The sequence below is a fragment of the Mauremys reevesii genome, linkage group 2 (assembly GCF_016161935.1).
Source record: "Mauremys reevesii isolate NIE-2019 linkage group 2, ASM1616193v1, whole genome shotgun sequence".
Lineage (NCBI taxonomy): Eukaryota > Metazoa > Chordata > Testudines > Geoemydidae > Mauremys > Mauremys reevesii.
Genome location: NC_052624.1, coordinates 58,432,189 through 58,458,910, shown reverse-complemented (window position 1 = coordinate 58,458,910; position 26,722 = coordinate 58,432,189). Strand labels below are relative to the sequence as shown.

At 45.1% G+C, this 26,722-nt stretch overlaps 1 long non-coding RNA gene across 1 annotated transcript; it reads left to right on the top strand.

Annotated features, from left to right (window-relative positions):
- Positions 1-937: 937 nt before the first annotated feature.
- Positions 938-5,861, top strand: LOC120398550. Its single transcript, XR_005594521.1, has 3 exons — positions 938-1,043; positions 1,452-1,537; positions 5,294-5,861. It is a non-coding gene; the product is annotated as an uncharacterized LOC120398550 (long non-coding RNA).
- Positions 5,862-26,722: the final 20,861 nt, after the last annotated feature.

Genomic DNA, 26,722 nt, shown 5'->3' with positions numbered 1-26,722 from the left:
ATCCGGAATTTATCTAGTTCATTGGAATTAGTAGCAAGCAATATTCCTGCTTATGAAAAAATGAAATCATCTGAAAGCAAATGGAAGGAGTTATGTGAGGAAGCTGAAAATATAGTCAAGGAACCTGAAATTGCCTTTTCCCCTCAGGCAGTAGCAAAAGTTGACCTCAGCACTGCAAACCAGCAAGGCCACAAAGAACAAACAAAATATACTCCAAGCTGGCACAGCTCTTTGTTTCTGGCACACAGGATCAGTTGTCTGCATATAATGTTCTGAAGAGCGGTCAACAAAATATAAAAACTGGTTTCTACTATCCTGTGCTGGATGAATTCTTGCTGAGCTTGGCAGATGATTCACCTCTAACTCTAGTTAGTTGTCTGATTTTTTTACATTTTATACTTCAAAAAAATCCAAGTATTTATAGTGGCCTAAGTGGCTCCTGGGCCCTTGCTCAAAGTTGGGCTCCCCCACCTCCACTGAAATCTGAAATGTCACCCCTGCAGCAGATTGCCACTTCAGTAAAAATTGCTTAGAATGGAGTTAATAGTGCCAACACTGACACGGTCGGTAAAGCTGTATTCTAGTCTAAAATCTGGAATATAGATAAAATATATGTTTTGAAAAAGAACTAATTTGACAACAGTTAACCACATATGAACAAAAAGACTATACTTCCACTACAGTCAATTCAATTTTTAATCTTTCCAGAATAAAAATCAGTTTTTGTAGGGTGACCAGATGCCCCAATTTTATGGGGACAGTCTCGATTTTTGGGTCTTTTTCTTATAGAGGCTCCTATTACCCACCACTGCCTGTCCCAACTTTTCACATTTGCTATCTGGTCACCCTAGTTTTATTCGGGAATACTACTGCACTTCCAGAATGGAGTAACTATTCCAGAATAAGGTGATTTTTATTCTAGAATGCAGTGTTCACACAGGGAACTGTTCCGGAATAGCTATTGCAGAACAGCTTATTCCCATCAATTACTTCACGCTGACAAACAAGCCCTCAGGCAAACTGAGTAAGGGTTGTACAACCAGGTGCTTAATGATCATCCTTGAAATAATAACACGATGTACTTGCAGTTCCCTCTGTGGTGTATGTTTCATATAATATCAATATTTTTATTGTAAATAATGAGTGAATGAGACCATTGACTGTGGTATTTAAAAAAGAAAATAGAAGTGGGTAGAGACCTTAGGAGTCATTCTTGAAAGTTTGGGTTTTTCTTTGAAAGAATCAGCCCCAAAATAATATAGTATGTTGAAAGTCCAAAATAGAAAGACTAAGAGGAGCGTTCACAAAATCTCATTGAAAAATGGCTCAGGACTGTATTATTCTTAGTTATTTTGGATTCTACCTTACACCCAATAAGGGAGGCACAATTGGGACCAAAATACCTATGTCCTTCATTGTTACATGAAGTTACAGGTCCATTTCTACTGCAGTGCCCCAGAATTCAACATTCAGAGACATCACAGCTACCAGCACTTCTAAGGCTGCAAGAGAATGGATCCACCTTGCAGGTGCTAAGGTAAGATGAAGATTTTTAAAAATATTTTTTAAAACCTATTATTTGCATCTGGATATTTTTCTTCATATGTCAAAACATGTTTTAAAAATCTGACACTGGTGTACAGCAGAGAGTAGCAGCTCTAAAAGTGTGGTGACTGTCTATTCAGTGAATGTGATACACTCTACAATTTGCAAGGTGAATTTACATTCGGAGAAGTCACTTGGTTTATTCAGTCAATGCTCCCACAAATTCAAAGAGAGATTATTACAAATTCCGAAACCTGTTAACCATTTGGAAGCATGGTAACCAGACTCCTGGTGTGGATCTCCCTGCCAGAGGTGAGAAGCCCGGGTTCTCAGCCCCCCACAGTGCCCCTCTTCAGTCGGTGGAAGTGCTCCTGGTGAGGACATGCACCTTTGACAGAAGGAAGGTAGTGTGGACATCAGCCACCACAGTAATTACTTCAGTGGCTGTAAGGCCTGGTCTACACTCCACGTTTATACCGAATTTAGCAGCATTAAACCGAATTTACCCTGCACCCGTCCATACAACGAAGCCCTTTATATTGATATAAAGGATTCTTAATACCGTTATCTGTAATCCTCCCCAACGAGGGGAGTAGTGCTGAAATTGGTATTGCCATGTTGGATTAGGGTTAGCGTGGCCGCAATTCGACGGTATTGGCCTCCAGGCGCTATCCTACAGAGCACCATTGTGATCGCTCTGGACAGCAATCTGAACTTGGATGCACTGGCCGGGTAGACAGGAAAACCCCCGCGAACTTTTGAATTTCATTTCTTGTTTGCCCAGCGTGGAGCGCCGATCAGCACGGGTGACCGTGCAGTCCCAAATCCAAAAAGAGCTCCAGCATGGACCGTACGGGAGATACTGGATCTGATCGCTGTATGGGGAGACAAATCTGTTCTATCAAAGCTCCGTTCCAGAAGATGAAATGCCAAAGCATTTGAAAAAATCTTCAGGCTATGATAGACAGAGGCCACAGCAGGGACTCAACACAGTGCGGCATGACAAGCGTAACGGAAAGCCAAAGAATCAAATGGACGCTCATGGAGGGAGGGAGGGGGAACTGAGGACTCGAGCTATCCCACAGTTCCTGCACTCTCCAAAAAGCAGTTGCATTCTTGGCTGAGCTCCCAATGCCTGAAGGGTCAAAAACATTGTCCCGGGTGGTTCAGGGTATATGTCGTCAATTTACCCCCCTCCCTCCCCGTGAAAGAAAAGGGAAACAATCGTTTCTCACCTTTTTTCAATGTCACCGCATGTCTACTGGATGCTGCTGGTAGACGGGGTGCTGCAGCGCTAAACAGCAGCATCCCCTCCCCTCCCTGATGGCAGACGGTCCAATAGGACTGATAACCGTCGTCATCATCCCGTGAGTGCACCTGGCTGGCCTCGTTGAGGTTGGCCAGGGGCACCTGGGCAAAAATGGGAATGACTCCCGGTCATTCCTTTCTTTAAGCTTTGTCTCCTGGAGATTCAGTCCTGGCTGGAATACCATAGCAGCTGGAGGCTGCGCTCCTCTCCCCCCGCCCCCTTTCATGTCTAATGGGAGATTCTGTCCTGCCTGGACTATCATAGCAGCGGGAGGCTGCACTCCTCTCCCCCTCCACCCTTCAATGAGTAATGGAGATTCTGTCCTGCCTGGACTATCATAGCAGACACATGTCCATACATTCAACTAAACTAAACTGAGTCCTCCCTACAGAAACCAGGACTGTTCATGTGAGAGACAAGTCAAATTTGAACAATGTTAATGTTTAATGTAATATGTCTTTAGTATTCTATAAATACATTAGGAGAAAGAGGAACACACAGGAAAGTGTAGGTCCACTGCTTAGCAGAGAAAGAGAGTTAATAAAAGATGACATCAAGAAGACTTGAGAAGTTTAATGCCTGTTTTGCTTCAGTCTTCACTAAAAAGGGTAACAGTGACCAGAGGCTTAACATAATTAATATTAACAACCGGGGGAAGGAACACAAGCCAGAATAGTGAAAGAACAGGTTAAAGACTATTTAGAGAGGTCAGATGTATTCAAGTCAGCAGAGCCTGATGAAATTCACCCTAGGATATACTTAAGGGACTAACTGAAGCAATCTAGGAACCCTGAGCAATGTCTTCAAGAACTCATGGACAATGGGTGAGTTCCTAGAGGGCTGGAGAGGGCAAACATAGTACCTAGCTCTAAAAGGGGAACAAAGAGGACCTGGAGAATTACAGATCAGTGACCCTAACTTTGATACCTAGAAAAATACTAGAACAAATTATTTAACAATCACTTTGTAAGCATCTGGAAGATAATAGGGTGATAAGTAATTGTCTGCATGGATTTGCTAAGAGAACAATCATATCAGGCCAACCTAATTTTCTTTTTTGACAAGATTACTGGCCTACTGAATAGGGAGGAAGCAGTAAATATAATTAATCTTGATTATAGTAAGGCTTTTGACACTGTCCCATATGACAGTCTGATAAGCAAACTAGGGAAATGTGGGCTCTATGACATTACTATAAGGCAGATGCGGAATTGATTGAAAAAAAACAAACTAAAAAAGTAATTATCAATGGTTAACAGTCAAACTGAGAGGATTTATTTAACACATGAGAGGATTTATCTGTACTGGGGTCAGTACAATTCAACATTTTAGTTAACAACATGGATAATGGAATGGAGAATATGCTTATAACATTTGTGAATGACACCAAGCTGAGAAGGGTTGCAAGCACTTTGAAGGACAAGATAAGAATTCAAAACGACCTTGACAAATTGGAGAACTGATCTGAAATCAACAAGATGAAATTCAATAAAGACAAGTGGAAAGTCACTTACAAAGGAAAAATCAAATACACAACTCCACAATGTAAAGGCAGCCATACTACGGAAAAGGGTCTGACAGTTATAGTGGATCACAAATTAAATATGAGCCAACAATTTCTTCCAGTTAGGGAAAAAAACCACACAATTTCTTGCAGCCCCAGAGCCCCCACAGAGTCAGTGCCTATGATTGGCAGTGACTACTAGAGACTATGGATGATTTAGTGACTAGGAACTCTACCTGGGATTTAGAAGACCTGGGTTTAAGTCCCTGCTCTGTTACAGACTTCCTGTGTGATCTTGGGCCCGGCACTTGGCCTCTCTGTGTCACAGGTCCCCACTTATAAAATGCAGATAACAACACCTCCCTACCTCACAGAGGTTGTGACGCTAAGCACTGCAGTCTTTACACACTGATATAATAATCTTAGAACAAAGTATGTCTTGTGAGATCATTTGAAAGCTAATTAATCCTGATCATTAACATTCTTGTGTGATGTGTGTCTGCAATGTGTATTAAGAGTTATGAATATATTCTGGAATTATGGTTAAAGTGTGTCAGGGGAGTTTACAGCAAGACAGCAGAGGGAGGAGATGGCAGGAAATAGAACAATTTGCATTTCAGCAAACACAATTGAGGGAAGAAAGAGCTCCATGTTGCCTTCCTCACAACCTGAACCAACTTCACTTTGAGGGGTAACCTTCACAAGAATCCATTTTAAAGGTTTGCTGGTGTAGAAACATAGGCGGTGGAACCTCAAGTAATAAGCAATTGAATCAATGGCTTGTATACAATATTACTGTATTATAAGAGTGTATAGACTAAGGTCTTTTCTGAAAGCTAGTGACACACTAGTGATAATATCATTATGAAATGTATCTATTACCGCTATCTAAGGACATATGGATACTTAATGATGTTATGTTTTAAATTCTGCAGGCAAACAGGGAGAAACAGTTTCCCTCCCATACAGGAGAGGAGGCAACTATTTACCTGTCTCCTGTGTAAATTAAGCATGCTAGAATCAAAACAATGGAAACTCCAGTTACATATAGGGGGATGGGAAGCCCATAGGAAGCAAAGAACAACATGAGGTCATCCTGCTTCTTGAAACAAAGTCACTGAACTTTGGAAGATATGAGCATAGAAAGAAGCCTTCTTTGGCATCCATCACTAGACACACAAAGGAACCGAGCTCTTGCAAACTAAGAAAGAGGGGTCCTTCAACCAAGGGTGGGGAGGGGGTGAAGTCTTTGGAACTGAATATAGATGAGAAACCTGCTTTGGCAAAGATCTTTCAGCCTAAGAAGACAAGGAAAGCCAGCACCTTGTACTTTTGTGGAAGGTCCTGATTGAAGGAAAGTCAGCCATGGCTGGGAAGAAGAATGAGAAACCATCTTGAACAAAGCCTGTAACTTGCTAGATTAAGGTTTAGACTTTTAGAAGCATGTTTTCACTTTGATTTGCTGCTAATCCTTTCTAACTTTATTCCTTTTAGTTGGCATCACTTGACCCTATGTCCTATTGTTAATAAAATTTGTTTTATTTTTATTATAAACCAACTCCATGGTGTGTTAACTGGAGTAAGGACACCCTTCCCTTTAAAGTTAATAAGCTGTGATATGCTTTTGGGACTTTAGAAGGACAAATGGACCTTTTTATTTCTCTGAACTCTCCAGGAGAGGTCTGAATAATAGAGAGCACACCATTTTGGAAAAATTTGGGACCAGGAACGTGTTGCAGTCATCTTGCTGGTTGTAACCAAGGCTGCTGGAAGTCTGAGTGGGGCTGTGGGGTGGTAAATAGGATGCTGGGGTCAGAGCTGCTGAGTTAGGGTTGCCTAGCACACAGACACTTCAGGGTGTGACCGGCATGCTTGTAGGCTGGTTGTGAGCATCCCAGGATGGGAACTACAGTAGCAAAGCATTGTAAGGTACCCAGGGTTGTAGCACACATGGTGACAACCTCTCTCTGGTCAGCATAGCACCCCAGATTCCATCTCAGAGGTGGTGTGAAGATAAATAAATTAAAGTTTGTGAAGCAATCAGGTACTATGGTAATGTGGGTCCTATAAGCATCTTAGACTAGATAGTCCCTCTCGGCCATTATTGCCGCCAAATAATGAATAAAGTGGAGGCGGCAGGTCCTTCCCTCTGGGAGGAACTCAGGGACCCGCAGCCGAAGAGCCTGGAGACGGCCCTTGCCTCGGGCACAAAAATTCCTTGTTACGGCTCTAATGAGCAGTTAGGTTACAGTTTGTCAACAACAACAAAAGGAATATGAACGGCCTGTTCCTCTAACAAAGGCCCAACCACCTCACCCAGCCCTGGTGTTTGTGCATGAGTGTTATAGGCTCCCTATGGACCATTGCAAAGCAGCCCCAGAACACCTCTTAAATCATATCATCTTCCGCTTCGGCTGTACCTTTTCATTTTCTACCCCAATGCCCTATGCATTAGGACTTAATCATAGCCCCTCTGATTTCAAAAATGTCTCAGGTCTCTTGTCTACTGTTTCATATTATTTAATGCTGTACATCATCTAGGGTTACAGTTTGCATCAAAGTGTTTTATAAAAACAAAATATATTCTCTAGGGGCTTAGACAAAATAATGATCAACAAAATTGTAATTATTGCTTTGCAAACCTTGCTACAAAGTATTTTTAGCATGTTTTTGTTAATATTTCTGAAAGGCCGTAAGATGGTGGAGAAAATACCTCATAAAGTGGAAAAGTGCTTTCAAATAATAAATGCTTGCCGATGCCAAAGCATAACAACTAACACAGACAGGCTGCCTACAAAACCATTTCACTAAAAGAGTTATTAATATGCCCCCTAAAACTCAGGACAGCTGTCTTACCCCCATGGCCTGATGTCTGGCGCTGGCTTTTTTTAAAAAAAATGTTTGTCCTTGGTTTAAATTAAAAAAAAACATTAAAAAAAGAAGACGGGGGAAAAAAAGAGGAGGAGGAGAAAAGTGTGTGTGTGTATGTCTGTGTGTGTGTAGAGCGGGGGTGAGGAAGGGTCCATATCTCTGGTAAAAAACAGCAAACTTTTTTGACATAAGCTAGTTTTCCTTGTGTTTTTTTGTATAAATCCAAACTTTAAAAAGCAATCTTTTTTTTTGTAATTAAAACACATATGTAAACTCCTCTCAATTTCCAGTTTTCATATTCTTACCCAGTTGTTGTTTTGGTACTTTAAAAACACTATTTTTAAAAGAACAGGCTAGTATCTTAAGCCTTTTTAGTTCACTAAACTTCTACAAAATATCCCTAAGAGGGGCCTTGTTTTGCTACAGCTCAGGCAATACTGCTTTTTCATAATAAACTTTAAAAAACATAATGCTTCAAATAGGCCTCACTGCATACAGAATATACTTGTTATAACTTTCATAAAGTATCTTTCAATGCAATCTCACCATTTTTTAAAAACTTTAACAGCGTTTAAAAAGTTAGGAAAAAAGTCTGTGTAAAAAACAAGCAAACTAAAGGAGTAACCCCTAGAGCCTTACTAAGGCAGACTATAGTGCATGAAGCCCTGGCTAGCCTAATTAGTCATATCTGTTTTTAAAATGTAAAAAAAGCTCCAGCTCCAGCCAGTGTTGTATTATTTTAATAAAATCTCTGAACCCAAAACAAGCACAGGAGCTTGTACCTGTGTCTCAGCACATGGGTTGCAAACATTTTAAAACAAAAACATTCTAATAATGCAACAAAAATTCATACTTAAATCTAAAAGCCCTGGGAAAATAAAAGCTTACTATAACTTTCACGTGGATTTGTTAAAAAGTGGGGAGGAAAATAAACGTCTCTCTAATACACTGGATTACAAAATAACTAACCCTTTAAAACAAAAATATTTCTATTCTTTCATAACCTGCCTTTACCAGCCTCTCTCCTTACTCAATCACATACAAATAACCTCTATTTCCTTTTTTTCTCTAAACCTTACTCAAACTTTCTTTTCCATCTTTACACTCTCTCACTCTCTTCTTTTAACCTTTTTCTCTCCATGTACCCAAGCACAAAAATACACAACACTTCCCCTAGTCAAACACATACACACAGACACACTTTTTCAAAATGGCTGATGGCGCCACACTTCAGTGCCAATGGAAACGGGCTGGGAAGGTGGGACATAAGCCCTAAAAGGGGCGTCGAAACCTGTCAAAAATGCATGGTGATGAATACTATCGAGAGGTATACTACTCTCAGTTATCCTCTTACCATAAAAGGAAACCAAACTAAACTCCATCTTTAAAATGTATACAGATTCTGCAAAACCTTTGTATTCAACTCCTATTGTACTTAGTGGTACTTAGTGGTACTTCCTTATGCAGAAGATTTGCAGGATAGCGTCTATAAAAGGGTATTTCTTATTTGTTTTATCATGTAGAGAATCTTTAAGTACTGACAGCATGTACCATTTGAGGCTTTTGAAGACACAGAGGTGCACAATGAGTCTGCTTGATGTTAAAAGAACACACACAATGAAAACTAGCCCTGTTTATGAACACAACTAGAAAAGTAGAAAAATGCAGGTAGAGATCGAACCATGTTCCCAACTGATTTTAGATACAGAACAGGCCCCAATTCAGACCTACCATCAAAGCATCCACACACGGCCAGCCTTAGGCATACTCAAAATACGCAGCTGTGTAGGGCACCTGAAAATTTGAGGCACCACTGGGTTTTAGTGTCCAACCCCCCAGCTTTACTATCCCTATTCTGACCCTTCCTGCAGGCTCCCACAGCTGGCTGCTGCAGCCTGGTCACTCTTACTCTGGAGGGGATCTGCCTGCATAGACTGTCGGTCCTTCATAAGTTAAGACTGAGTTGATCAAAACATGTCTTCCAATCTTCTCTTGCTCTGGCCATCCTTCGCCATGTTTGTCCATATCTCCTTGTTAGGAGATCATCCCACCTCTTTGGAAGCCAACCGTGTGGCCGTTTCAGTTCTCGCGGATACCACTCAGCTATAGCTGCAGTCACATCTGTTGTCACTGAGTCTGGCCACATGTCCCACCCACCACATTTTGCTGAGCCTGCTTTTGACAAGAAGGGGATCTAGTAAGTTAAAAGTGAAAAAGCCTCCAGCCTGCCAGACCTATTAGCACAACGCTGAAACTGATAAAGAGTCATTCAAGGGATAATAAAGCCATTTAACAGGCATTTGCCAACCCCCAGGTATATACTGTCAAGTTTCTGAATTCACTGACAAAAACTGTTGTTCATTATTGTAATATTTACTGAGAACATGTTAGTCTACAGGACCTTAGTTTAAAATTTGATTTAAAAATGTCATTAGTGAGTTAGTGAAGATTATAAAATCACATCTCTAAAAAATCTTTGCATAGATTTTTTAGAAGTACAATCATCTTTAGCCTTAAATGTTTGGCTCTTCAGACATATGTTTTTTTAAATAAATCCTTCAAAAGAGCACCCTTACCTAAAATACACATTTTCATTTTAATTACTATAGTAAAAAAACTTGCTTCCAAAGTCCTCTCTGTCCATCCCTTTTTCCCTTCAAGCCCCCCTCTCCCCCCCCGCAGTTGAAGAGAGACCTTAAAGGGACAACATCCCTTTTCTTCCAGATAGCTGGACAAAGAGTTTCGTTTTCTTTACTTCTGACTATCTGATGAACTAGTTTTAAGAGATCACTCCAGAAAAATCAGTACCTTAGTAATATATAAAATCCTTTATTATGCCTAAAATCTTTGGAAACATACTTTTTAAAGTTGGTGAAATTTCATAAATGTGTCTATTGTTAGGGAGATCACACAAAATAAGTGTTCCCTTTTTCTAAAAGCAATGAACGTTGTTATGAACATACTTAACCTCTGTGCCTGATTAATTTAAAATAATGTCTTTATTTCAGGGAGTTGAATATATAATAATCTGGAATGATTACTTTATGAAGGCTTAAGAGTACATTTAAAATATAAAATCAGCTTAGAAATACTGATTTAAGAAAATGTAAAGCAGAGAAGAACTGCATCATCTGTTCCATGATATTTAATGGTGTATTCAGGAAGACAGCTTACTTACCCTTACTACAAAGATTTTGCAAATAAATGTCTGAGAAACTTCAAGGCATATCAAAAAACCTGTGACTGACATTTTTTATTCCCAAATTGAGTGCTTTTAATTACGTATCTTCTGCGCGTCCATTCTGCATGAGGGAAAGGGTACGGGGGTCTCTGCGGGGAACTGTGACTGTGAGGTGGGCTAGGTGTCTTGCTATCCTTTGCTGCCTTGTCCACCCCTGCATCAGGCTGCGAGCCCAGGCTGCCGTCGGGCGTAGGGGCACTGGTTTAATAATATTGCATAGGGCCCCATAAATCCTAAGGATGGCCCTGCATCCACAACACTTGAAAATGAGAGGGAAGAAATCTCAGCGCTTGTCTACATGGCACCACAGTCTGGTCTATGGGAGTGTAAATTGTAGAGAACTCTAAAGTGTTCCCCATATTGTGATAGATTTATGTTACCAATCTGTCTGAGGCATCAGGCGATTAAGGTGAGGCCATAGGATTATTAGGGGAGGAGATGAAGCATGGCAGGCAGGCTGCCTTCCGCGGTTGCCTGCGGAGGGTCCACTGGTCCCGCGGCTTCGGAGGATCTCCCTCAGGCACGCCTGCGGGAGGTCCGCCAAAGCCGCGGGACCAGCGGACCCTCCACAGACAAACCGCCGGAGGCAGTCTGCCTGCCATGCTTGGGGCGGCAAAATCCCTAGAGTCGCCCCTGCTTCAACCTCTCACAACCTGCAAAGGTTTCTTTCACTCCACAGTCACACCTCCAACCCTTCCCAAAATCCTTTCCAATGTGTGTAAAAGCATTAGCAATATACAATGCTGGTGTTTACCCAGGGGACCCCCTGGGGGCGGGGCAATTTTATTGTGACATTCCCCACCTAGACCCTGAATCAACATTCTGTTTTGAGAGGTCACCACTTAGGTTTCCATCCTCCTTTCGACACCAGGGCCAGTGTTACCATTGGCCTCCTACCCAAGCAGCAATATAATCCAAACAAAATTATTAGAGCAGCAACAATTGCACACACAAGCCAGTAATGGCTTCTGGCTTTAGTAACACAACATAACACATTCCCTTGTTGACATAGATGCTCCATCCAAATGGCGGTGGCAAAGGCAGCTTACTCCATATTGAAAGTGTGCTGCAACACTGTAGAGGAGGAGGCGTTTGTGTGGAATATGGCGAGTTGCTCCCAGACATGCGTCAATGCAGGGCTGCCCAGAGGATTCCGGGGGCCGGGGTCTTCGTCGGCGGGGGGCCCTTCCCTTCCGGGACCCACCGCCGAAGTGCCCCGAACACCCTCCGAATTACCGCCGAAGCGGGACCCGCTGCCGAAGTGCAGCCCGGTCTTCGGCGGTAATTCTGCGAGGGCGCGGGTCTTGGGGCACTTCGCGGTGGGTCCCGGAAGGAAGGCCCCCCGCCGAATTACCGCGAAGACCGGGCTGCACTTCGCGGCGGGTCCCGCTCCGTCTTCAGCGGTAGTCGCCAGCGGGGTCCTTCCGCCTCGGGCGGAAGGACCCCCGCCGAAGACCGGGAGCGAAGAAGCTCCTGCGCCCGGCCCCGCAAGACTTTTCCGGGGCCCCTGGAGCGAGTGAGGGACCCCGCTCCAGGGGCCCCGAAAAACTCTCGTGGGGGCCCCTGTGGGGCTCGGGGCCTGGGGCAAATTGCCCCTCTTGCCCCCCCCCGGGCGGCCCTGCGTCAATGAGAGAAAAACTTTGGGCATAATCCATGAAAAATTAAACACAATATAGTTAGAAATATTAACCATACGTTGCATAGTTGCGGGCCAGTGCACTGAAAAAATTTGCACCTGAAAGTGTAACAGCAAATCAAGGGGCACCCTGAGGTAGGTGGTCCTTCAAACACACGCAGAGGTATTGATAAACATATGTGCCTCAGTGGGGGCATATCCCGATTCCTCCTGTTTTCAGCAGATGTGTTGATGCACCTCATAAAAGCGACCCTTGAGGGGGCTTTATAGGCCATAGCTGCCAAGTGTTGCCCTTTGCAATTCATATGTGCTGATAGTCAGAAGATGTCATCAGTACATACCGCTTAGCCGTGTTATTGGGGGGGCTCTACCTTCCACACATCATGATGGACCACCCAGTTGGATTTTTATAGCGGGGGCCCACATTCCTTTTATAGGGCCAAAGGCCATGCAGGAGCAGGCTATGTCTGTGCACTCCCAGTTAGTGAGCCTCCAGGAATAGTGAAAAGACCATTGCTTTCGGGAATCCCTGAGTGGGAATGGATTTTCCCAGGCCAGGCTCCATGGAGCACATCCTTATGGCTGCTACAGCCTTGTTGGGTTAACTATTGTTGGAGCTAGGAGCACACCAAATCCCACGCTAGTTGGTCCCTGGCTTCCATTATGGTTTTAATCAGTCCCCTCAAGGTGTCCCGCGTGTGGAGGGCCAATTTCACAGTATGTTTGAGTGTGGAGATGGCCACTGTAAGATGGATAAGAGCCGCATTTGTGACCAGCCCCATGGCCTTTTTTAACTGTTTGTTTTTATGGCCCCTTGCTGAATATTTTAAATACTAGCCACTGAATCGGCCCCATCTCACAAGGAGCTTACTAAGGTTTACCTTTTGCGGGGGGGCAAGGACAATGTCTGCGTAAGGAGGGCAAGTTTGGGGGAAATTCTGGGCCCTGGAAGCGTGTCTGGAGCAGGTGAATGTTTAAAGCTTTTAAGGTGGCATTGAGGAGGATTTAGCTTTGAGTGGCTGCTTTGTATTTGGTGGCTGGTAACATTTACCATCAATTATGTCAAGTATGCCAAGCTGGTGAGGGGAGATGTGGAAGTGCTTTTTTAGAGTTATTTTTGCAGGGATAAGCGGAGGAGGCTACAATTTAAAAGGGATGCTGGAAATTGTTTGGGGCATGTAATATTTACCTTTTTACACTGGCGGGATGTGTGTGTGAATGAGTGGGTGATATACTAACATTTGGAACTCCAGGGGCCAGGTTGAACCCTACACCATCCGGGGACCAACACTGTAACTACATCCCGATAACAGCTGTTAATATTGAACTTTTTTGTGACATTGAAAACCTCCTCATGTACCCTCCCATCGGTGGTTTATTTGAGCCATTGCTTTTAGATTTTTCCTGGTTTTTTTGGTGGAACCACAAGTGCTGGCAGTATGGATATTGATTTTTTGGTTTTTTTTAAAGGTAGGAGCCATTGTTTGCAGGTGGAAACAAACTTTTTGGGAGGGAGGCTTTAAGGGAGATGGGACGCAATATTGGTTTGAGTAGTGCTATTTTGTGGGGTATGGCGTTTTTGGGTTAACCCCATATGGGACCCAATTGGGAAGGGAGACACAGGGCCAGGGGACCTGGGGCTCTCGGCAGGGGGCCGTCCCTGGAAAAACACCCAGGTAATACGTGGTGCCTCACTTCCAGGATGACGCGCCGCAACTGCCCCCTTGCCAATGGACAACAGACCTTGTTTGTTTGTTTTTTTTTAACCAGGGCCAATTTTGGATAATGGTAAAATTAACAAAGGAGGACAAAAACATCAGAAACCCAAGGAATTTTATAAAAATATGCCACCATAGATACATTGTATTACAATGAAGGATTTTGAAGTCTTGAAGCAGCAAGAGCAGTTTTACCATTTTTGTTTGGGGTGTTCCTGGGCTTTCGCTATTACTGCTTGTTCTGTTAACAAAGCAAAGGAAAGAAAAAGGAGAATGTAAATGCACCTATTGGGGAAACTGAGACACATACAAAAACATTTTAAGCCATTAGTTGTCCTCTTTCAGCCCACCCTGGCTTCCGTTATGGATGTTGTTTGCCTGGTTTAGGAGGTTACAAGAATGATATTGCACTTAGGGCTTACTACTTGCTATTACCTGCCAAAAGGTCTTTTATTTTGCTTCAGGCCACCATATGAGGAATGGGGTCTGCCCCTTGGGGGTCCATGGGAGGTCTGGGGCCACCCACCAGGTATTTTGCTGTGGCCATGCTGTGTTTATTTGGACTATGCATTGCCTTTATGGCTCCTCCCCTCCAGCCTTACGCCACACTGGGGCTTGGGCCCTATCAGTTGCTTGAACCAGGGAGAGCCTTTGGAGGTACTTTCCCTCCCCATAATTATAATTATCCAGATAATCCCATGAGCAGATGGAGACCCAGCTAGTCCAGGCAGATGGCAGGTCCACAACCAAGGCCCATGATGCCATGACCAGAAACCTAGGGAGAAGCATATGTTTTGAGCTGATTGGCATACACCCATTTTAGTTTACCTGGTAGCTGAAGCAGGTACACTACCGGGGAGATGCGATTTACAATGGAGTACAGACCCACCCACTTGGCGTTCAGAGTGTGGGCCGCCTTCCCCAGCTTTTGCAACATTACTTTGTTTTTAATTTGCCATTTTTAGATGTTTTTAACTACAATATTTTTACACTTGGCCTTTTATTTTATTTTTTTTTAATTTAAAGTGGCCTTTAAGGCTTTGCTGGTTTTACATAGCTTTTTCTTTTTTTTAAACTGGGAAAAGCTGAGACTTTTTTGGTTGTGGCAAACAGTAAATGTGATTATTGGTAAATACAGCATTTACATTACATTTACATTTGTTTGCTAGCGGGTTGCTAACACTTTTTTTTTTCTTAGGAATTAACACATACACATTGCCCATTATACAGTACTTTGGTTTTATTATTTAATTTATTTTATATACAGAATTTTAGTAAAAATTTTTTACTAAACAACAGGGAAGGAGAAGCACACCCACTTTTGAGGAGTTTCCTTGGTACAACCGCTGGTGTTCAGTAGCTTCCCTCCCTCCCCAGCCCACTGGCTTGAGGTTTGGGGTAGTCAGAAGGATTTTATGTGCCATATAAGGAGTGGGCTAACTTTTTATATTTTTGCTTTTAGAGCTCGTTGGTGTGCGTTTTTAACAATTTTTTTAATTAAAAGGTTTGGCCTTGCTATGCTAGAAACATACTGCATTTATTTGTATTGATAAGTATTAAATAGTGATTTTTTGAAATTTTTTTTTGCTTTAACAAGTATATTAAAACCTTATTATTTGTTTATATTACCCAAAACATTTTGTGTTTTAAGGTGGATAAAGAAAGTATTTGCATTTTAGTACATTTTATAGCTATAGCAGTATGTTTTTTATTTTTATTTGTTTTTGTATTAGGCTGTTTTGTAGCTGGGACAGAGAGCTTAATTTATTTTTAATTACCTTTAGGTATACAATATTTATAATTTTTGCTTTAAAACCAATTTCTCCTAACATGGTGTTTACTACCTGAGGATGTTTTTTTGCAGTATTTTTTTTTAAATACACAATAGTGCTAGCAACAAGACAAACACCACAAGATAGAACATAGAACACAAAACACAATTTTTATTGTGACCATAGATTTATGGTATTTTGGGTTGCTTTTTAGATGATATTAGCTTTTTTTATTTTTTTGAAAGACAAAAAGAAAATGTTTTTACCCCTTTGAGGGTGGCAGATTATTTCTTAAAATATTTTTTTTCTTATAAATTCCCTTGCTGATTGCAGGCAAAACAGAGGAATTACCCCCATTTTTTGTGTGTTTGTTTTATAGGCAGGTGACGTTTTAATGGTTTTTACCTTTATTAGTTATGCAATTTGCATTAACCCAAACGCTTTTTGGCTTGTTTTTGGAGTCAAAACCATTACAATTAACTTTTATCAGAGTTTTGATTACTTTTTACTTTTGATTTTAAAACATACAAAAATTTGAAAAAGAAAACACAACCTATTGTGGCTTTCTTTGGAGCCCTAATAGGATTTTAATTAACTAGCATGGTATGTTTGCAATTTTTTTAACCTCTTCGACAATACGCACTGCACATGTTCTGGGGAAAATGCACATTTTTTTACACTGCTTTGATTTTATATAGCTGTATATAGTTTATATATATATACATATTTGGGGCAGTTAAGTTTTAATAGAACCCCCTTATATTTTTTTAGCAAATTTGACTAAATTCTTCAGACTGGCTTCAAAGAAACCAAGGTTTTTTTTTTAAAAACTGCTTTCATTTTTTTAGCCTTTGTAGAGTTCACTTTTTACTTTTTTTATAATTACTTGCTTATTTTTTAAAATGATACCTTACCTAACTTAGATGTTACCATTTTAAGTACTATTTTAGGGATTTGAATTTTCCATGTCTGCATTTACTCCTTTCCTTACTCCTGCCACTATGCCCTCAGGGCTTCCAACCTGTTTTTTTTAAATTAATTAATTTATTTTATTTGTTGCCTGCATGCTTGTTTGGGGCCAATTTGTTGTTGTTTGTGGTGGTGGTGAACCGTCCCTTTTCATGGGCACATTGGGTTGCCGCCTTGGGTTGCCGCCTGGGTAGTAATTTGCGCTTTTAGTTGCTTAATTTTTACCAGCTGCTGGGTAAATACTTCTTCACTTTTCTCCAACTTTTTTTTTATTTTGACAAAATTTGGTACCACATGGCCGCTGCAGTTTATATCAATCCCATAACTGCCCCTAAGTTTTCACCCTTCTGCCTTTCATACTTGGCATACAGGTTTAACAAATTGTGCCAAGTATACACGCTTTTTTAAAGATTTGCCACGGAACCCCAGGGATTGTATCCCACCTTGGTGAGGTTCTTACCCCCACCCCTTGAAAGAGTCAACAGAGTCCCATCCCTTCTTGTCGCCCTTTCCATGGCTCGGGCTTCAAGTCCACCAGCCTCCCGTGACACCAGCAGGTCAGGCAGCGGGACTCCCATGTCCGAGCTCCCTAATGCCTGTCCGTCCAGCCTTGAACCCATTGTTGATACCATCACACACGCCTGCGGGACTTTCAAGTCTGCACTTGTACCCTTCTGTTTCCTGAACATGTTGTCACAATTCATTAGTACAACTTTTCAGGTTTTTTTAGTTACTTGAGATTTTACGTTGCCCATGCCAGCACCGGGGCTCACAATGTTAACCCAGCCTGGGCCAGAGGGAGAAACGCAAAGCCTTCCCCTGTATTACTTGGCCTACTACCACCGAGGGTCCATACACCAAACACAAAACCCTTCCCGGGCAGAGCGAGAAACCCTAAGTTCGTCTTTATGCTTAGTTATGCTACAGCTGAGGGTGTATGCACTGAGGATTTTTTTTCCCCACTTGGAGTGGGGATTTTTAAGGGTTTTTTTTTATTGCCCCTCACTTTTACGACTGGGGGGATACCCATCTGCAACTGTGTCCCATGCCGCCTGAAGTGGACCGGGATGGAGAGAGGAATGCTAAACCTTTTTTTTGTTTTTTTTTTAGCCCTGCTACGACTTAGGGTGAGTATACCTTTAATTATAGAATCCTTAACATGAAATACCAACAGTGCCAGGCAGAGGAAGCATGAAATACCAAGGGCAGAAGAGTTGGTGCGTTCAATAGATCATTGTATGAAAACAGACCTCCAATCCACTTTCTAAAGCACAGGAGGTCTAATATTGTCAGAGAAGGGATGCCTGTTGGAAACTTTTATTCTTTATCATAGCAGCAAACCAACAAAAGGTTACGCTTTGTATAGCGTATGAAAGGTCATTTACTATAAAATTACACATGTTTTTACTGCTCTGTACTTTGTTTGTTTAGCCCTTCCTCTTTTCAGTCAGACTATATGCTATCAACACAGGAGGAGGAGAATCATCAATCAGTTTTGGAACTACTTAGAAATACTAATATAAAACTTCCTGAAGTGGGTCATCGAGCAAGAGATTATGGCTGAGTTATGTCAGGTCAGTTGTAAATAATGTAAACACTTTCCATGACTACCCTTAATGTAAATTTGTTTCTCTAGTAGCGTTGCCTCCCTCCCTGGTTATCGTAATGAGAAACAAGGAGTGCATTAGGTACTGTAATTGAGACTGAAATATTTCTAGATAAACAAACACTAAAAAGAACTTGGGGAAAAAAATCCAGCTCCCAATTTTTTTTTCTAATCACTTTAACTTCATTGGAACTGGAAAGGGACTGTTAGCTGCATCCACTGTATTTTTTTTTGTATTAAACATAATACTGAAGACTTGCTAAACTACCCCATTGTTTCAAAAAGCTGACTTATAAATGCTGACAATTAGCTAATGGACTCGTAGACCTAAGCGACTAACTTGGAAAACATCATGAGAAATGGAACTACAATACTACAAAAGAGGAAAAATGATGTTACTGTGCCCTCAAATGGTGAACAAAAATAAAGTAACATTGGATAGGCACAGCTCCAGCGAGGAAATATAAATGAAATATTCCAGCGAAGAGTAAATGTGCTGTCATCTTCAAATAGTCATGCCCTTACCATCAGCTTTTAAAGTTCTTTGAATAAGGGTCTCTATTCATGTGCACAGTCATTACTTGTGCCTAATGAGACACAGCTACAATAGGCATCATACCATTGGCATTCACCACACAAACTGTTTGAGCAATTCATTTCCCAGAGAAATTGGTTTCATAGTATTTTGCAAACACTACGCTGCCTCTCAATCAGAACCAGGAAACAATAGAGCCAACACTACTGACAACATGACACTACAGACAGAACACTATAGACAACGTTTTACATGGCACTTTATCTAGACACTCTGGTGTGGCAGGCCAAAAGATAAGTCATTTCAGCCAGGTAAAGATAATTCTGCCGAAGGGTCAGCCTCAACTGTTCTGCCTTCCGTTATGTGTGTGGGGTGTGGGGTGTGGGGGGGGGGCAGGGATATCTCCACACAGTGCAGTTTTGGAGCAAATACACATAAAATACCATGGAGCAGAGATCTCAATATGCTTTACTGGGTTAGACCCGTGTAAACTAGACTAATACAAGAATGAATCAAGCTCTCTAACTAATACAAATTTTGTTGCATTTACATCTCTGAGAGTTTTGCCTGAAAGGACAGCTGGCTCTAGACAGGCAAAAAAAGGAAACACTAATGAGCTATGATAGAGTGGTGTGTACAGACCGCACTGAAGATCTGCCTCCAATGAATGCCACTGTTTTTCAGCTCCAGCCAGTAGTTGTTTTTGAACGGCTTTTGGCTCCAGCCAGTTAGAAACATGGGACAGCAACATTGCTTTCCTTTCACTCACACGCAGAACTACTGAGCTGTTGTTACAATCTACGGTACATACAATGTACCACTACATCTGATCACCTCATAGTCTTTAATGGGGATAGTATGAGACTGCCTACAATGGTATGTAGCCGATTTGCGACTGCTAGCAGCAAGTATCTCCAATGGCTAGTGATGGGAAAGCTCTGAGTTACTACAGAGAATTCTTTCCCAGGTGTCTGGCTGCTGGGTCTTGCCCACATGCTCACGGTCTGACTGATGGCAATATTTGGGGTCAGGAAGGAATTTCCCCCTGGATCAGATTGGCAGAGACCCTACGGTTTTTTGCATTCCTCTGCAGCCTGGGGCACGGGTCACTTGCAGGTTTAAACTAGTGTAAATGGTGAATTCGCTGTAACTCAAAGTCTTTAAATTATGATTTCAGTAACTAAGCAGAGGTTTGGGGTCTATTACAGAAATGGGTGGGAGAGGTTCTGTGAACTGTAGTGTGCAGGAGGTCATGCTAGATGATCATGATGTGTCCTTCTAGCCTTAAAGTCTATGAGTCTAATTCACTGATCCTCACAATGCACCTGTGAGGTAGGGAAGTGCTGACATCCATATTTTGCACAGGGGGAACAGCAGCACAGGGAGACCAAGTGACTTGCCCAGGGTGAGACAGGAAATTTGTGGTGGAGCAGAGAATTGAATCCCTGTCTGTAGCGGTCCAGGCTAATGCCCTAGCCATACTTCCTACCAGGGAACAGAGCATGCTCCCTGCACCATCTCTCACTGAATACATAATTCTTAATAAACATATCAGTTTAGAGAATCTGTGAGATCTGTGATGTCATTGCTGATCACAGTGGTGTTCCATCCTTTTTTCATACCCTCAGTCCCTATGAAAGTTGCCTCTTATTTTCACCTGAATCACTCCATCAACCTGCCTAATCTTTTCTTCAAGCCCTATTCAATACCTGGGGCAGCCAGGCTGCAATGGTTAGAAACTAAGCTTAGTAGGCCTTGCCATCTCATAAATCACACAGAGCCATTGTTGCTCATGGGGATGATGTTAGAAGGCCACCCAGACACTGTCCAAGGTAGCAGTGAAGATGTCCGACTGCTGAATATTCTCTGGTTGTCCCAGCCTTGCCCCATCTCTACAACCAGTCCCACCACCTCTTGGGGATAGCTGGGTTCCTGCTCACTCAGTTGCTCACTAAACTACATGGGGAGATTTAAAAAAAAAAAAAAGATGGTTACTCACCTTGTAACTGTTGTTCTTTGAGATGTGTTGCTCATATCCATTCCAATTAGGTGTGCACGCACCGCGTGCACTATTGTTGGAAGATTTTTACCCTAGCAACACTCGGTGGGTTGACTGAGGTGCCCCCCTGGAGTGGTGCCCTTATGGTGATGGATATATACCCCTGCCGACCAGGGCCGCCCAGAGGGGGGGGGGAAAGAGGGGCAATTTGCCCCAGGCCCCGTGCCCCACAGGGGCCCCCACAAGAGTTTTTCGGGGCCCCTGGAGCGGGGTCCCTCACTCGCTCCACGGGCCCCGGAAAAGTCTTGCGGGGCCGGGCGCAGGAGCTTCTTCGCTCCCGGTCTTCGCCGGCGGGGGGTCCTTCCGCTCCGGGGCGGAAGGACCCCCCGCTGGCGAATTACCGCCGAAGACGGAGCGGGACCCGCCGCTGAAGTTCAGCTCTGTCTTCAGTGGTAATTCGGCGGTGAGGGGCCCTTCCCTTCCGGGACCCGCCGCCGAAGTGCCCCGAAGACCCACGGCAGGGGTCCCCCCACCGCAGAATTACCGCCGAAGACCGGGCTGCACTTTGGCGGCAGGTCCTGCTTCGGCGGTAATTCGGCGGCGGGGGGGGGCCCCGCCGCGGGTGTTCGGGGCACTGCGGCGGTGGGTCCCGGAAGGAAGGGCCCCCGCCGCCGAAGACCCCGGGCCCCCGGAATCCTCTGGGTGGCCCTGCTGCCGACCCAGCGCCCCCTCAGTTCCTTCTTGCCGGCTACTCCAACAGAGGGGAAGGAGGGCAGGTTTGGAGTGGATATGAGCAACACATCTCAAAGAACAACAGGTACAGGGTGTCAAGTATCAGACGGGTAGCTGTGTTAGTTTGCATCTGTAAAAGCAGCAAAGAGTCCTGTGGCACCTTATAGACTAACAGACATATTGGAGCATGAGCTTTCATGGATGAATACCCACTTCAAGTTACAGGGTGCAAGTTACAGGGTGAGTAACCGTCTTTTCTTCTTCGAGTGCTTGCTCATATCGATTCCAATTGCGTGACTCCCAAGCCTTACCTAGGCAGTGAGGTCAGACTGAGATGTCGTGGAGTGAAGAACCGCGGAACCAAATGCAGCATCAGCCGTGGACTGCACTATTGCATAGTGGGAAGCAAAGGTATGTACCGATGACCAAGTTGCTGCCCTACAGATCTCCTGTATGGGCACATGAGTCAGGAAGGTGGAGGATGAAGCTTGAGCCCAAGTGGAGTGGGTGGTAAGTTGCATAGTTGGGACACCAGCCAAGTCATAGCATGCATGGATGCATGATGTGATCCAGGACGAGATGCGCTGGGTGGAGACCGGAAGGCCCTTCATCCGGTCTGCCACAGCTACGAACAGCTGGGTGCTCCTCCTAAAAGGTTTTGTTCGTTCTCATCAAGAAATGTGCGGCTTTGTACAGAAGACCAGAAGGAAGATGTCTTGGTTGACATGGAAGGCAGACACCACCTTAGGAAGGAAGGTGGGGTATGGTCGCAGCTGTACCTTGTTCTTATGAAACACCATATACGGTGGGTCCGACATGAGGGATCTAAGCTCCAACACACGTCTCACCAAGGTGACAGCTAAGAGGAAGGCTGTCTTCCAGGAAAGGTACAGGAGCGAGCAGGTGGCCATCAGCTCCAACGGGGCACCCATGAGTCAGGCTGAAGTCCCACATAGGAGCCGGATGCCGAATTTGCGAATACAGATGTTCTAGTCCCTTGAGGAACCTGCTGACCATGGGATTGAAGAAGACCGAGCGCCCATTTTCGCCCGGGTGGAAGGCTGAAATCGCTGCTAAGTGAACTCTGATGGATGAAACTGCCAGGCCCTGCTGTTTCAAGGACAAGAGGTAGGCTAAGATGGTAGGTACTGGTGTCTTCAGGGGGGCAGTATTGCTCAGAGCACACCAGGAGGAGAAGCGCTTCCACTTGGCCAAAATACGTGGACCTAGTAGAGGGCTTTATGCTACTCAAAAGTACGTGCTGCACCGAGCGGGAGCAACGTAGCTCAGATTGAGTTAGTCATGCAGCATCCATGCTGTGAGATGGAGGGATTGCAGGTCCGGATGACAAAGTCGGCCATGTTCCTGAGTGATCAGGTCTGGCCACAACGGAAGTGGAATTGGAGTGGTCACCGACACATCGAGGAGAGCGGTGTACCACTGCTGCCTGGGCCATGCAGGGGCGATCAAGATTAAGCGGGTCTTGTCTCTGTGCAACTTGAGAAGGACCTTGTGGACTAACGGGAATGGAGGAAAGGCGTAGTACAGGTGGTCTTTCCATGGTATCAGAAAGGCTTCCGATAGGGAACCCGGGGAGTGACCCTGGAGAGCAGAACACCTGGCACTTCCGGTTCTTCCGACAGGCGAAAAGGTCTATGAATGAATAATGTCCGGGCGAATCGACCACTCGTGAGCCAGAAAGGATCTGCTGAGGCAATCTGCCAAGGTGTTTTGGATTCCTGGGAGAAACAATTGAGTGGGCTATGCAGAATTCCCACAGGCGAAAGGCTTCCGGATAGAGGGGGGACGATCGCGCTCCCCCTTGTTTGTTGATATAAAACATGGCCGTTCTGTTGTCTGTGAAAACTGCAACACAACGGCGCTGAAGGTGTTTGTGGAACACCTGACATGACAGGCATACTGCTCTCAGTTCCCGTACGTTGATGTGCAGGGATATCTTTTTTGTGGACCAAAGACCCTGTGTGCAAAGGTCCACAAGGTGAGCGCCCCAGCCCAGAGATGATGCATCCATGGTTAGGACCAGGGAAGGCTGCGGGGCATGGAATGACATCCCTTCGCATACCAAGTTGGGGTTCAGCCACCAGACCAGGGAGGTTAAGATTTCCGTCGGTACTGTGAGCACTGTGTCTATATTAACCCGGCCTGGGCAGTACACGAATGAGAGCCAGGCCTGAAGTGGATGGAGGCACAGTCTGGCATGTCTGGTCACAAAGGTGAAAGACACCATGTGTACCAGTAGACCGTGTGTGCTGTCGAGGTTGGGAAGCTTTGGAGGCCATGGATAATACTCGCCATGGACTGGAAGCGGGCATGCGGTAGGCACACAAGGACAAGATTTGAATCCAGGACTGCTCTGATGAAGTCTATTCTTTGGGTGCAAAGTGGACTTTTTGACTTTGAACAGCAGGTCCAGCTATCTGAACAAGCTCATGGTGAACTGAACATGAGATTGCAGCTGGACCTTTGAGCAACCCCGAATGAGCCAGTCGTTGAGGTACGGAAACACTTGGATCCGATGTCAACGGAGTGAGGCAGCTACAACGGCCATACATTTTGTAAAGACCCTTGGTGACATGGATAGGCCGAAGGGAAGGACGGTAAATTGGAAGTGCTGTTGGTTGACCACAAAGCGAAGGAAGCGCCTGTACGGCAGGTAAATCACTATGTGGAAGTACGCGTCCTTCACACTGAGGGTGGCATACCAGTCTCCAGGATCCAGGCGAAGAATAATGGTCCCCAGGGAAACCATGCGGAACTTCAACTTTACCATGAATTTGTTGAGTCTATGCAGGTCCAGAATGGGCCGTAGCCCTCCCTTTGCCTTGGGGATTAGGAAGTAATGGGAGTAAACCCCCCTGCCCCTCAGTTCCTTTGGAACCTCCTTTATAGCTCCGATAGTTAGGAGTGTTTGCACCTCCTGTAGGAGGAGTTGCTCCTGAGAGGAGTCGCTGAAGAGGGGCAGGGACAGAGGGTAGGAAAGGGGGGGAAAACAAATTGAAGGTGGTATCCACTTTCCACCATACATAAGACCCAGCGGTCTGACGTTATGCAGGACCATGCAGGGAGGAAATAGGAGAGGCAGTTCGTGAAAGGTGGGGAAGGATCCTGGAAGGAGACTGGTGCTCTGTCCTCAGGCGCACCTTCAAAAGTTTTGTTTGGGTCCCGCTGATGGTTTAGGGGGGCCCTGGTTCTGGCCCATCTGAGGACCAGATTGCCTCCTCCTACCGCTGCAGCCGCATCTTCTAGAGAAGTCCTGTCTTGGCCAGGGGTTAGGGTAGGTGTGCTGTGGTTCGGGTCAGAAGGACCTACGTTGCGTCATTGGGGTATGCATGCCCAATGAACGCATGATGGCGCAGTTATCCTTCAGACTCTGGAGTCTGGAGTTAGTTTTGTCTGAAAATAGACCATGGCCATCAAAGGGTAGCTCCTGAATAGTTTGCTGCAGTTCCAGTGGGAGACTGGAAACCTGCAGCTACGAAATGCAGTGCATAGCTAGGCCCGAGGCTAGAGTCCTAGCCGCCGAGTCTGCCACATCTATTGAGGCCTGTAAAGATGTCCTGGCTACTTTCTTGCTCTCCTCTAGTATGGCCCCGAACTCCCCCCTGGACTCCTGAGGAATAAGCTCTTTGAACTTTCCCATTGAGTTCCAGGTGTTATAATTATAGCGACTCAAGACAGCCTGCTGGTTAGCCACTTCTAGCCGCCAGTAGAACAGATCTTGCGCCCGAATAAATCCAGGAATCTAGCGTCCTTGGATTTAGGAGCGGGTGCTTGTTGGCTGTGTCTTTCCCTCTCATCAATGGACTGTACAACAAGGGAGCACGGTTGGGGGTGAATATACAAGTACTCATAGTCTTTGGAGGACCAAGTACTTCCTCTCCATCCCTTGGCAGTGGGAGGAATAGACACCGGAGATTGCCAGATCATATTGGCATTAGCCTGGATGGTCGAATAGACAGCAAGGCTATACATGTCGAGGTATCGGCAGATAAAATGTCTACTACTGGATCCTTGACTTCCACCACCTCCTTCACCTGGAGGTTCATGTTTTGTGCCACCCTGCGAAGTAAGTCTTGGAGTGCACAGAGGTCTATAGGTGGGGGGCCAGAGGAGGACGTACCCGCCACTGCCTCGTCAGGTGAAGACGAGGATACGCCAGGGACTAATGGGTCCTGGGACAAGTCTTGCTGGGGGGGATCTGGCTGCCCTAGGTCCAACATGCTAGGGTCATGGGCCTGAGCTGAGGTTAGGGCCATCGCTTCTGAGCCCCCTGGGGGGGGCATGACTGACAGTGCCCTCCGGGACCCGGGGTTCTGAGTGGGCAGAGCAAGAAGCCCCCAAGGGGACACCTTGGGCCTGATGGTATGCCCAAGGGGTCCAAAAGGACCGTTGTGGGGGTCCCAGAGCAGGGTCCTTCCCCTCGTCGTGCCATGGGCTAGCACCGTCTGCATCTTGGTCGTGGATGTGGTAGCCACTTTCTGCTTGGGATGACCTCGAGTTGGGGTGGGATGGCCAAGGTGGAGCCGATCGCTCATGCTGGGTCGCACTGTCCTGCATTGTTGCCCACGCTGCGGAGATGTAGAGGGCGCCAAGGTCTCGAGGGGTACCATGACCTGGATCGGGACCGAGGGTCGTATCAGTGCCGGGAGGCAGATCTGGATCTTGACAAAGATCTACAGGTGGAGAGGTCCCGGGATCGACTCGAGTAGATCGGTGCTGGGAAGAAGATCTTCGCGAGGTGGAGCGGCGCCACGAGTGCAACCGGCGCCTAGATGGTGATCGGTGCTGGGACTGCGAGCGGTGCCATGGACGAGACCAGCGCCTGGATTGAGACCGTGACTGGGACCGGAATTGCTGCCGTCCCGTCTCGCTCTGCAACGGAGAGCACATCATGGTGGGCTTTCCTGTCAAGGGAGCAGCCCGCACCGGCGGTACTGAAGGTTGCGACGGTCCTGGCTCAGTGAGCGCTATCAGGTTGCATGCTGTGGAGAAAGTCTCTGAGGTGGAAGGTAGGCCGAGCTCGACCACAGTACGCACCAGGGAGCTTACATGCACCGGACTCAACGGCACTTGTGGCGCCAGAATCGATGGTGCCGGAGTTGGAGCCTTTGCGGGGTGGTCCAGCATGGGACGTGATTCCAGGGGAGGCAGAGGCAGTGCCGGCAACTGCACAGGAGCAGGTTGCTTGTGCTGCTTCTTGGGTCCCAGAGACAGCGAACTATGTTGCTTCCATAAGGAGCTGCTTCAAGCAAAAGTCCCGCTTC